Source organism: Eleginops maclovinus, chromosome 9 (genome assembly GCF_036324505.1).
Source record: "Eleginops maclovinus isolate JMC-PN-2008 ecotype Puerto Natales chromosome 9, JC_Emac_rtc_rv5, whole genome shotgun sequence".
Taxonomy (NCBI): domain Eukaryota; kingdom Metazoa; phylum Chordata; class Actinopteri; order Perciformes; family Eleginopidae; genus Eleginops; species Eleginops maclovinus.
The window spans coordinates 7,243,262-7,257,670 of record NC_086357.1 but is presented as its reverse complement, the minus strand read 5'-3'; positions in this window follow the sequence as shown (position 1 = coordinate 7,257,670).

The following is a 14,409-nucleotide window of genomic DNA, read 5'->3' as shown; positions in this document are numbered from 1 at the left end:
CTGGCTTCCTCTCCGATTTGGCAGTGATGAAAGATGTGCTTTGTGAACTGCAGGGGCTCTCATTGAGACTACAGAGAAGGGACACGTCTCTGGTGGATGGCAGCAGACAAATCCATCAAACCATCGAGATACTGTCTGCTATGAAAGAAGATGCCGGTAAAACGGAATCCAAGATTCGCGCAGGCATAGCAAGTGGTCGGTTCAAAGGCATTGTGCTTAGGGAAACGCAGCCTAAGATTAATAAACCCCAGTTTTATCAGTCCATCCTTGATAATCTCAGATCACGTCTTCCTGACAGTGAACTTATTGCCATGCTCAAGCCTCTAGATCAGCACTTTTGGCCTGCAGAGAGGTCAGACCTAATGCTATTTGGAGAGCGCGAAGTGGGGAGATTCGCAAAACTCCTCTGTGAATCTTCTACCGAGGCTATCGAGGAATTCCGAGATTGGAAGCTTCAAGGTTCTCAGGGGAATACTCTTAAGAAACTTATCGTCGCATGCCGCACTATACTCCCGACCTCAGCGGAGTGTGAGAGGGGTTTCTCGGCTTGCAATGACACAGACGATAAAACTAGGAACGGACTGCGTGCAGCGAGCCTCACTGCCCTGCTATTCATTGACTTGAATGGACCTCCTATTGAGAAATTCAACCCCGTGCCGTTTGTCCACTCATGGATTAAGAGTGGCCACCGGACATCAGCATCATGGATTCCTGGGCGCAGGCCCCAGCCAGCTGAGAGCAGGGCAGTTTGGTCTCTTTTGTCTCCGTAAAGCCCAACAAACATGATCAGAGCATCGAACTGAATTGTTACATGATGGGTGAGTTTTGTCTATATATGCGTTCATTGGGTTACATTATTTGACAAGTCCTGAGAATGTCATGTTTGCTGTTGAACTTGTGCTTTCTTCTATGTTGTTTGACAAAGCCATAGGCTACATAATGCATAACAGTTCACAGTCTAGCCTGTCCCTAAACTGAAATTCAAAAGAATATGTTTAATCTATTTCCGTAAAGCCCAACACGGTCAAACATGATCAGAGCATCGAACTGAATTGTTAGGCCTACATGATGCGAGTGTTTTGTCTATATATGCGTTCATTGGGTTACATGATTTGACAAGTGCTGAGAATGTCTGTTGAAGTTGCGCTTTCTTCTATGTTGTTTGACAAAGCCAATATAGGCTACATAATGCATAAGTTCACAGTCTAGCTAAACTGAAATTCAAAAGAATATGTTTAATCTATGTATTTGTATGTATTGCGATATTGGAATGAAATATGGACAATCAATAATATGTTTAAATTAAATGGAACCGATTTCTGTAAAACAAACCCCAAAAAATCTGTCTGTTGTGTTGTGCGTGTGTTACGTGTGTAAGTTGTGTCTACCGTGCGCAAAAGCGCCATTCGCACCTATTCGCGGCTATTTAATTGACATGTTAGGTTATGGGGGGGGGCGGGGAGTCCAACTTGTTTTTATAAAATAGAGAGACCCCCTTGAAGACAAAAACATAATTCGAGCACTGGATAGGATCAATATATACAGTCTATGGATAGGACGATGTTGGGGCGCACCTCTCCTGCGCCCGAGCTGAATGCAGCTGGATTTGGCGGCGGGGCTGACGTCACAGCCTTCTGTCATAAAGTATGTGTATTGTCCATGTTATATATGATATATATTATTTAAGTATATAGATATAGAAATATATCTAGAGATAGATAGATAGATATTTATTATATATGTATATTGGCCCTCTGTATAGTAATATAGCACATCTGTATATTTGTTCATACTACATCTGTTTATACTATGCCAATTATTCCCACCTCTTTATACTGCCCTTATCTTTACATAATCACTCTTAACTGCATATACTGTACATACTCTATATATCGCACTTGTTTCTCTTTGCACTTCTATCTATCTATAATGTTGTTTTTGTTGTTTTCATTTATGTAAATACACTCGTTTGATACCTTAGAACACTGTTACTCATTGCGCGGCTCGCGAGCCACATGCGGCTCGAGAAGCTTTACTTGGCGGCTCGCGCAAGCCTAAAAAATATTAATAATATTTTTTTTTAAAAACACAACCTTTCAAATGTGCTCCCGAACCATATAGTGAACGCTACAACATAATCATCTGCATTCCGATAAGTAGCCTATGCAACAAAAAAAAGCCGAACTAACTTTTGTTCTAAAGGGGCCGCCGTACCTGGCAACATCCCACCAAACATTTGTTTATAGATACTTAAACGTTTGAACTTCGCACGTGCCAATGCTACGTCGGATGTGATATGCAAAAATCAGTGATCACAAAATGGATCGTTTTTTAATTAGGAAGAGACCGAAATTAGCTGATGCAGGAGATGGAAGAGTTGCAAGAATAGATGCAGGAGATCGAGAGACACAGACAGATGCAAGAAACAGAGAGGGGAGAGAGTGTGAGGATCAGCATGCAGACCCCGACGAGGGGACAAGCAGCCAGACGGAAAGTCAGTGTAAAAAAAGGAAGGTACGAAGCATAAAAGATGAGCACAGGAAATTTCAAGATAAATGGACGGATGAGTTTTTGTTTCTTCTCCATAATAACACCCCGCTGTGCTTATTGTGCAATGAAACTCGTGCCTGCTTTAAAAGGAGTAAAGGCATTTCAGAACAGCGCATCCACAGTTTAATGAAAAGTATCCACCTGGCAGTGAAGTAAGAAAGAATAAAATTACACAGCTCATTACTTCAGTTGGGGAGCAGCAACGACTTATCCACAAGACAAGCTCCGCTGCCGAGCTTCTAACAGAGGCATCTTTTGAGATGGATTGCGTGGATTTTGGCCCGGGACAAAAAACCTTTCTCGGACTCCGAAACGGTTAAACACTGTTTCTTGGCTTCCGCTGAAATAGTGTTCAGAGACTTCGCCAACAAGCAAGAGATAATCAAAAGATTAAAAGCACTACAGCTCTCTGATTCCACGATAATAAGGCGGATGGAAAATATAGGAAAGGACATCCGTGACCAGCTGCTTGCTGATCTGCGCGCCGCACCTTCTTTCAGCATCGCAGTGGACGAAAGCACTGACGTCACAGATATAGCTCAGCTGTGCGTTTGGGTGAGGTTCCCAAAAGAAAACGCTTTTCGAGAAGAAATGCTGTGTTTACTACCACTCCAGGGCCAAACAAGAGGCGAGGATGTCCTGAATGCACTTCTGGCATTTTTTGAGGAAAATAATCTCAGCTGGTCCAAACTCGCAAGTGTCTGTACTGATGGTGCCCCAAGCATGCGAGGCAAAGAGAAGGGTCTTGTTGGCCTCATGAAAAAAAGGGATGAAATGCCAAATGTCACCAGCTTCCACTGTATCATCCACCAGGAGGCCTTGGTGTCAAAACTGAGAAACCATGCATTTCAAAACGTCATGGAAGTTGTTGTGCATGTGGTCAACTATATAGTGTCAAGACCACTAAACCACAGACAGTTCCGACAATTAATCGAAGACTATGAAACAGAATACAGCAACTTAGTGTTGCACAATGCAGTGAGATGGCTGTCTCGTGGGAGAGTGCTGGAGCGGTTCCTGAGCCTCCTTCCTGAGATCAGCACCTTCTTGGACAGCAAGGGGAAGCAACAGCTAGAGTTGAAAGATCCACAGTGGATTGTGCAGCTGGCCCTCCTTACTGACATTACATGTCACCTGAATTCTCTCAACCTGCAACTCCAAGGAAGAGACAAGCTCCCAAGTGACATGCTGAGAGCAGTCATAGCATTCAAAAGCAAAATAACTGCTCTGTGGATACCTGACAGAGTACTCATTCACTTCCCCAAACTGAGAGAAACAACCACACGAGACCCATCACTGCTGCAGCATTTCAGCTATACTGGATTTGTTAAAGTTTGGGAGGAACTGAAGCTTGAGTTTGAGTCCAGGTTCAGTGACGTGATTGAGCAACAGAACATTTTCAATTTTATTGAGAACCCCTTCAACATGGATGTAACCTCTCTCACTCCATCCATCACTCAGCTCTGCCCTGGTGATCGTGCTGCTCTGGAGTGTGAAATAGTTGAGCTGCAAACAAATGCCATTCTCCAAGCTGAACTCAAAGAAGGTGTTGGTCACTTCTGGAGTTTGGTTTCTGAAGAAAGTTTTCCCACTTTGAAACCCCTTGTGCAGAAAGTGATGTCTTTTTTTGTGAGCACATACGCCTGCGAGTCAACATTTTCAACTATGAACATTATCAAGAGGAAACAGAGAAACCGACTGACAAATGCTCATCTTGAATGTCTCACTGTGATTGCAACAACAAATTACAAATACAACATCAAGAAGGTCAAGGCCATGCAAGCAATGTTCCGCTCATCCCAGTACTAAGGTAATAAATATCTTAATTGAAATGATATTGCTTTTGTCTTTTTTGTGGACGTTTGTGCACATTTGCAAAGGCGTGGTATGTTAATGTACATGTGCGGCTCTCCTCCTGTCTTTTTTCTTCCTATGTGGCTCTTGAGAAAAAAATAGTGAGTATCACTGCCTTAGAACATGTATGCATGCTTTTTTTTTTTATATACATTTTGGAGTTATAGCCCCCCCTGAAGAAAACTCCACCAGCCGCCACTGATATTGGTGTATTTCTGATATTTTTGCAGTAGTTTAGTATATGGAGGGAGAGCAGCAAGTGAGAGGTTGCCGAGTAGCTCTCACCCTAAAGGTTGGTTGGTTAATTGCAGTGTGTGTGCCGTGTGTGTTGACAGTTGTGTTCCTCTGGTAGAGGGTGTTCGCGTGCCGTGGTCTTTGCGTGGTGTGCCTTGATACAGCCATTAATCTAGCCCTGGGGTGGGGTGTAAGTGGACTCCACAGCCTAGTGGGGGTTTCTTGTGTCCCGTGTTGTACGCCTCCTCTCTTGTTCTCTCCTCTTCTCTTAACCAATGAACTGTTGTCATAATAAAGATTGTCCTATATGTTGTATATAGCTGTCTCTGTATTTATTCAAAAGTTCTGACTAAGTGGTTGTGTTTTCCTGCCACACCTGAGCGAATCCAACAAGTGTTACATCATCGGCACTTTTATCCTAATATCCCAAATATATGTGTATATGTCAGGGTTGGGGAAACAGGACCCAAGTGCAGTAAATCCAGGGGAAGCAGGTAAAGGTCAAAAACAAAAAGCGAGCTTTATTCAAAAGCTGTTGATGAAAACACGAATCAAGGGGAACACCGGACATGAAAAACTTAGCTTCAGACATGAAGGGCGACAGGAACAGGCAGGTAACATGGACAAGATCAGGGAAGAAATGACGACCGAACAACAGACAAAAGGGAAACAGGGACTAAATACACATGGGTAATCACAAGACGAGAGACAGCTGGAAGAGGGAGGAGAAACACAGGGGCAACAGGTGAACACAATGACACAATCAGGCACAGGAGGGAAACGCAGACAGGAAGTGAAGCTTAACCAGTGACACAAGAGGGGAAAACATTTCAAAAATAAAACCCAACACAAGGACATGACAGACACGAAACAAGGATCATGACAATATATACATATACGTATAATATATATTGGACTCCAGGATACTCTGCAACTTCTAAAGGAGCACCATAGAGAGTATCCTGACCGGCTGCATCACGGCCTGGTACGGCAGTTCCACCGCCCTCAACAAGTAAGACTCTACAGAGGGTGGTGAAAACTGCACAGCACATCACCAGGACGGAGCTGCCATCCATGGAGGACCTCTACTCCCAGTGGCTCAGGAAGAAAGCCCACAGGATTATCAAAGACCCCCATCAACCCAGCAACAAACTGTTCAATCTGCTGACCTCTGGCAGGCGGTACCGCAGCATTAAATCTAAAACATTTCTAAAATTGATTTAGATTGATTGAATTCATCGACAGAAGAAAGTAAAGTGGATAATAAACTGAGATCTGTTAAAAAGATGCACTGTTTCTTTCTGGCAGCAGGGGGGGTAGGAGTGCTGCAGTCCAGTTAGCTCCTCTCTGCTATTATCTTACAGTATTTTGAATGTTATAAAACATAAAATAAGAATTGTAATTTGTTGCAATCATCAGGGACAGAACACATTAATAGACATTTTTTCTAAATACGACAGAGGTATCAAAGAAACTAATATCTGTATTCCCTGCACAGATGTACATTGGTCACCATACAAAATTATATATAAAAGAAAAATGTAATGCAATCAATAAAAACAGACCACTTAGAGGCTGACTATAATGGAAGTGGTAATAATAAACAATACAAAAAAACATACATATTACATAGCAACAGGTTAGCAGTAGTGAAAAGAAAGTGGGCAGTACAGTGCAATACATTGTTTAGTACTGACAGAGCTGATTACAATGTTTTGGATGAGTTTTAAATAAACTCAATTACGCCTGATCCCTCATTGTTGCTGGGATTGAGTTCCATTGTTGTGCAGCTTCAACAGAAAAAATTAACTAAATAACTTTCCCTGAGTGGAATAATATAATCTCCTCTTGCTCTTGCAGATTTATAATGTCAAATGCCTTCCTTTAGTCAAGAAACATAGCTCTGACAGCACCACCGGTATCGAGTTGTGTTTACATTTTTTCTGTAGAAAAAACTTTTGGCTGTCACAGAAGAGTTTATTGTACGGTGGCCGAAAGGTGCACTGCATAACACCGGTCCAAATAATAGGAAACGCTCTGCACTTTCAAAAATGATAAACAGATGCAAATGAAAAAACATCTTCACCAACTTGACAAAATATGTGCAGCGTTTACTAAAGCGCTGTACAAAAGAAACGCTGGAAATAAAAAAACGTTGCAAGCTCCAGGGAAGCCAGGGGACACTAAAAAGTGATGTACAGCTTTTGGTTGTGTTTTGGCACATTTGCACCTTTCTCCTAATGGAAATTAAATGTACATGTTATGTTTCCACGAGTTGGCCACCGGGATTTGGGCCCCAAGGCCAAATTGCATTGGTTGCAGAGAAGGTTTCAAGGTTTCAAGGTTTCAAGGTTTTATTGGTCATATGCACAGCATATACAACGTACATGTATATGTTGGCAATGAAAATCTTATATCCCATGCTCCTCCAACAACTCAACATACATGGTGCAAATAAGATAAATAAAATAGTGCAAAAAGAGAGAAGAATATTTACAATAACAACAATAAAGATTTGAGGATGTGAAATATATACATATGTGGAATACATTGAGAGTATTTAAACACTTTACACTGTTGAATGAGGAGGTATGGACAGATGCATATATTACGTATAACAGATGTATATGGCAGATATGTATAATATATAGATATGTGTACTATAAACAGATATGTATGGCAGATGTGTATAATATATATATATATATATATATGTATGTGTACTATAAACAGATGTGAGTAGACATTCACAGAGCTCAGGAGTTCAGCAGTCTTATAGCCTGTGGTATAAAACTGTCTCTGAGTCTGGTGGTCTTGGTCCGGATGCTGTGGTACCGTCTGCCAGACGGCAGCAGACAGAACAGATTGTTGCTGGGGTGATGGGGGTCCTTTAATATCCTACCGGCCTTCTGGGTGTAGAGGTCCTCCATGGATGGCAGCTCCGTCCTGGTGATGTGCTGAGCAGTTTTCACCACCCTCTGTAGAGTCTTACGGTTGAGGGCGGTGCAACTGCCATACCAGGCGGTGATGCAGTCAGTCAGGATACTCTCGATGGTGCACCTGTAGAATTTGCAGAGTATCCTGGAGTCCATGTTGAACTTCCGCAGCCTGCGGAGGAAGAAGAGCCGCTGTCGAGCCGTCTTGGATACGACCCAGGTGTGATGTGTCCATGTCAGGTCCTCACTGATGTTTACCCCGAGGAACCTGAAGCTGCTGACTCTCTCCACAGGAGTCCCGTCGATGGTGATGGGTGTGTGTGCCTCTCTCTGCCTCTTCCTGTAGTCCACAATCAGCTCCTTTGTTTTGCTGACGTTGAGATGGAGGTTGTTGTCCTGGCACCAAGATGTCAGGGCTCTGACCTCCTCTCTGTACGCCGTCTCGTCGCCGTCTGTGATCAGGCCGATGACGGTCGTGTAGTTAGCAAACTTGATGATGGTGTTGTGTGTGGCCACGCAGTCGTGCGTGAACAGGGAGTAGAGGAGAGGGCTGAGCACACAACCCTGAGGGGCTCTGGTGTTGAGAGTCAAGGTAGAGGATGTGATGTTCCCTATCCGCACTGCCTGGGATCTGCCCGTCAGGAAGCTCAGGATACAGTCACAGAGGGCGCTGTTGAGCCCGAGGTCCCTGAGCTTAATGATGAGCTTGGAGGGCACAATGGTGTTGAATGCTGAACTGTAGTCAATGAACAGCATTCTCACATAAGTGTTCCTCTGGTCCAGGTGGGAGAGGGCAGTGTGGAGGGTGAGGCAGATGGCATCTTCCATGGACCTGTTTGCTCTGTAGGCAAACTGCAGGGGGTCCAGTGAGTCAGGGAGTGAGGAGGTGATAAAAGTTTTGATTAACCACTCAAAGCACTTCATGATGATAGAGGTGAGTGCAACTGGGCGGTAGTCATTGAGGCAGATGGGTTTTGTGTTTTTGGGGACAGGGACAATGATGGACTCTTTAAAACATTAGGGTACTACAGACTGGAGCAGTGACCTATTGAAAATGTCTGTGAATCTGCCAGCTGAACTGCACACACCTTGAGAGCACGGCCAGGGATGCCATCAGGTCCAGGAGCCCTGTGTGTGTTGATCCTTTTCAGAGATCTACACACATCTGCACTGGTTAAAACCAGTGAGCAGGGATCCTGGGCCTTCTGTGCCTCCACAGCCGGGGGCCTCTCAAAGCGTGCATAAAATGTGTTCAGTTCATCTGGGAGAGATGCAAACACTTCCTCAGCACCACTCGTCCTTTTGTAGTCTGTTATTGTTTTTAGTCCAGACCACATACACTGCTGTTAGAACAACAGATGTGAACTCCCTCGGCAGATAAAAAGGCCGGCATCCGATCATGATGTGCTCTAGGCTGGGAGAACAGTCCGAAGAAATGATCTCCACATCTGAGCACCACTTGTTGTTAATCATGAAGCACACACCTCCTCCCTTGCTCTTCCCTGAGTTTATTGTCCGGTCCTGGCGATGAATGGAGAATCCGTGTGGAGCAATGGCGGCGACCGGTATCGTGGGGTCGAGCCAAGTTTCCGTGAAAACCAAAACATTACAGGTCTTAATGTCCCGTTGAAATGCCACCCTGCTACGGAGTTCGTCCAGTTTATTATCCAGGGATTGGACATTTGCCAGAAGTAAACTCGGTAAAGAAGGGCTGTTTTCACGTTAGGAAGCCTGTGTTCACATTGAAAATGAACTAGTAATCACATGGTCAATAATTTGCTCAGCTATGAGTTTCTCAGCAACGTTTGATACTGTAGGAGGTAAACTCCTTCGACAGGTAGACAAAGGCTCTACAGTTTTAAATTCTGGAACAACCACAACTGTTATGCGAAGTTTCTAATGGGTATTTAAAAGGCCAAATATCCTGCAAATGTAGTAGCAAGGGTTTTGGTGCGTTGTGGTGAGTTCACTGACTGACTGAGCTGCCTGGTCTTGTGAACCAAGTAAAAATAATAATAATAATAATAATAATCCATTTTATTTATGGGCGCCTTTCAAAGCTTTCAAGGACACCTTACAGAGCATAAGTAAGAAGTAAGACCAAGTAAGATCTCTGTTTAATATTATTGAGCTTTTATTGTGTTTCTATTTTCCCAAAACATTTTTACAGTTATAATTATTAAATCAGTTGACATTTAATGTCTTAAATTAATTTTTTTTTAAAAGCAATGAATATCTCCTAATTTGTACAGTATGTGTTCCAAAGTGTTGTATATTTTTCTTTCACTGGGCCATAGAGCTCCATTGTTGTCCAAAAACTCTCAAAGACACACGTTCCTTCATTTTTATGAACTCAAGAGTTTGCCATGACTCATTCCCCCGCACACGTCGCTGCAGAAGTGCTTCAACAGAGCCTAAGTACATAACAAAGGGCCTGGAGCTGATACGAAACAGAAGGGGAAGTGGGATGGACCTACACGTTGTTTTTTTCCGATTGCTGGGATGACAGGTCAGCAAATATTTTTCATTACAAATGCTCACTGGATATGTTCGAATGATGTCATCTAACACATTTCAAACATCGGCTCAAATGTGTTTGGGGTTGACAGTTTCACTTTTTTTGAGTTGAGCTTTTCATGAATGCAGTGTGACTCATATGTCTTTTCTCAGGGGATTGGTGTGACTGAATCACAACCACCTAAATCAGCTGATGTAATGTTCAAACATCTGTAGGCCTAAACGTTCGACTCATTTGTAACAATCAGCTTACATTTTTAACCTAGTACTGAAAAGATTCAGGATCTACTGTGATTCTAAAACCAGGCAAAGAGAGTTTGATTGATAGGCTGTGACTGGCATCATGTGAAAGCGGCTTTACTTTCTTTCATTGCAGTCTGTCTGCAAGGACAGTGCAGCTAGACAGACCTCATGTGAAACCGCCATGTAATGTTCCCAAGCACTACTAGCAGTAGAAACATTACGCAACAATGAACAAAGAGGGTTGTGGTTTAGGGTTTACCTCGTTTTATTCCGCCCTCCTGTTTTTCCCCTCCTCTTCTCGTAAACTGCACATGCAACAGTTTACACGTGGGGAAATGAATCACATAAGCTTAACAGCCGTCTGATCTTTCAGATACAAATGACTTAACTCCTCAAGAAAAACCACTAAGCTATTTATTTTGTTTAGCTTTCCTTTAAAACTCACCAAGTCCCCTGTTCCTCCACATGGGAGTTCTGCGCCTCCACGTTGAAGACATGAGTTTGAGCTTCCTGAAAACAAGGCGTGTGTAGCGCCCCTATCTCAACTCAACTTTATTAAGTTATATAGATTCAAAGATTCAAGATTCAAAAGTTTTCCTATTGTGTAATTGTGTAATGATGAAACACTGTGGTCACAGGTTCCTCAACAATGCAATTACCATACAAAACAAATAAAAACAACAATACAAATAAATCCCTATTAGGATGACTTCATTGATCATCATTCAGGGTATTTTAACCAGGAGCCAAAATATCCAGATTTCTCACCCTTTCCAAATCAAGTCAGTTTTACCCCAGGGCACAGGTCTGAGTGGCTATGAACTTAGGGCTAACACATGCAGGGCCTGTTTCTTAAGTTTAGATTTCTTAACTTAAGATCCAACGTTCAGTAGTTTTTAACTGGGAGATTATTTTGCACAGGTCTCCTTTTCTCCAAAATAAATAAAGCAGTTGGACTGCACATAGTGTGGAGCAACTAGGATTAAAACTGGATAAAGTCTATTCATGACAGCTTGTGGTCCCAAAAGCTCACGCTTGCACAGAGGTTGACGACTTTATTCCTCACCAAATGAAACACACCATTACCTTTAATAACATTTCTATGTTATATTGGAAATACGTAACTCAACAAAATATATAATAGGGCTAGTCTTTTTTTTTTTACATCTGTGCGAAAATACTGCATGTTATATCTTTAAATCTTAAAAACAGTACTTCAAATTAAAAGCCTCACTAAAACTGTTGGTTTTTAATTTCCTTTGAAATACTGAGAGAGCTTGCCATTCATCTATCCAAAGTAAGTGAATTATTGGTATAGAAAAAGGAAGAAGGCTTTAAATATTTTTAAATAAGTAAAAAACATGTTACAATCACCTATTAAAACGTTGTCCTTATGTGCGATCTCCCAAGTCTATAATGAGATTCCTCTCTTTTTTGGATACAGTTTTAACGTTGTGTTGTGCATATTGTTATGTTCTATGTTTCAACAAGTGAATATGCAATAAAACCCCACTTTTTATATTAACAGCCCTTTAATTATTTTCAGGCAATGTTACTAGAAATATCGCAGAGTGGTATAATAGCTGTCAGCATGTGCGTTGTTAGTAAGTAAGAGCTGGGTTCAGTGGATCTTACTTGCAACAAAGAAGCAAGTAGGGGGGGAAATTTGACCAATTAGTTTCTCTGTTCCTTGCACCCTGGATTCCCCAGTAGCTAAGCCTGACCCACTTCCCCATTTATACTTCCACACAACTCACCCCACCCAGCACCATTTGCTCATTGAAGCCCTTGGTAACTGTATTCCTGGCTTGGGCATAGTACATTTACTCATGTTCCTCTCTGTGAGCTTAAAACCCCTATCTGGAATGTGTTCGTCCTACCACGCCACCCCCTTTCACCCAGTTTAATCATTCTATTTCTGCGCCTGACTCATATAGCGGAAATGAGCTTTCTCCACAGCATTTTTTTGTTAGGTAGACGCTATGTCTGTGGAAGAAAACAACCCCTTATCTTTCACTGGACAGACATTTACAACTTCATATAAAGATGTGGACATTGATGTTTCCTCGGTCTTACTGCTGCAGCGGGAAGGAGAGGTTTTTGAGCGGATTATTAACGTCACAGTTTGGCTGGAGTCAGAAAAACACCCTTTTCCTCGACTCTTTTGCAACTCAGGCATTTTGTATTTCTGTGGGAAATTTGTATCAAGTTGTGGAAGCTACTCGGTGTTTTTTGGGTGAAAAATGATCACATTTCACCGGAGGAGCTGCGTTTGACATAGGGCGTTTTTCGATACAGCATAAATCCGAATTGTGAGAGAGCACACCATAGATGACAGATCCACAGGAGGACGTGGGGTTGAGGGGGCGGAGTTTGAATGCCCATACGTGCTTCCTTGTCGATCAGGGGCATCGGAGCAAAGAAACAGCCGAGCAGCGTGAGAAGCCGGAGTAGTGTTCTCAGTCACACACGTTTCTTATGGGCAAACTGGGACATCATTTTCGCCATCAGCAAGCAGAGATAAAAAAGACAAACGTGAGTAAAATGAAGTGTTGTTTTCTGACAGGGAAAGGAAAGAGTGATGAAGTGTGTCATTGCCATATATTAAAGTCCATCTCTTTCGGATGAGACAGATGTGGCATACATAAAATAGACGTTAGAAATATCAAGTACAGCTAAAAATCCCTCAACATGATCAACATGTGCAAAGATGTACAGTCGGCTACAGGTGACTCTCTAAACTTCAGATCAGGCCTTACCCCAAGTGCAGGAGTTCAAGTATCTCGGGGTCTTGTTCTCGAGTGAGGGAACAATGGAGCGTGAGATGGGCCGGCATTTTCGTTCCTACCCTCACCTATGGTCATGAAGGATGGGTCATGGGCAGTGGTGTAGTGGGGATTTTTTAAGTGAGGGTACGCTATTTGTGACGTCACCCCCCAAACACACACACACACACACACACACACACACACACACACACACACACACACACACACACACACACACACACACACACACACACACACACACACACACACACTCCCACCCAAAAAGCCATACATATATTCAGCTTAACATGCAGAAATACACACAGGTGTCATATAGCCCAGTTTCCCGTCCTTTGCGTCGATCCAGGGATAGGCCTCCTTTTTTCTCTTCCACATCTCCTCAGTCCAGATCGCAAACGGTGAGCTGTCGGAGCTCCCCATAGAAATATGGGAGCTCCCCACCACCTCCGCGCTAGCATTAGCAGAAGATGTGGGAACTTCGGTGGTGGTGCTGGCTTGTGGCTCAGTCAACGTCTCTGGCTCCTGAATTTCATTGCTGACATCTTTCCGAAAATAAAAATCAATACTTTTCTGTCGATTTGACATTTTAATAACTACACTAACCACACTGAAATCAAAATAGGCTACACATCACATCCACGTTCTCGTTGTTTTTTTTTTGTCTTGTTTTAAGTCTCAGGTTGATGACGATTATCGAATGTTCATGTTATGTTCATGTCGTAGCCAATATAGGTCACGGACAGATACTGGGGATGTCTTATGTAGCCTATGTAGGTTGTTCTCACCATTGCCAATATCTCCGGATTGACATTTGAGTTGTAAACTATTTTTTTAATTTTTTTTTTAGTTGTAGCCTAAGCTATTTTATATTTATTATTTTTGTATATATCACGTCGGGAGAAGTGGGTGGACGGCGTACCCCCGCGTCCAACGCCCACTACACCCCTGGTCATGGGTAGACGTAGGACCAGGTGGAGGGATTATATCTCTTCGCTGGGAGCGCCTTGGAATCCCCCAGTCAGAGCTGGTTGATGTGGCCAGGGAAAGAGAAGTTTGGGGCTCTCTGCTGGAGCTGTTACCTCCGCGTCCCTGACGGAAAAGCGGGAGAAGATGGATGGATGGATTATGGCTTTGAAAATGATAGCATTAAAGTTGGATAATTTACTTTAAAGGAGTTGCACAGGTCTTCATGGGCTACTAGCACATGTCAGTAGAGGTCAAGAGGATGTCCACCCTTTCAAACAGGTTGTTGGTCGTTTGTGAAATCGTGTTTTCAATAAAACACG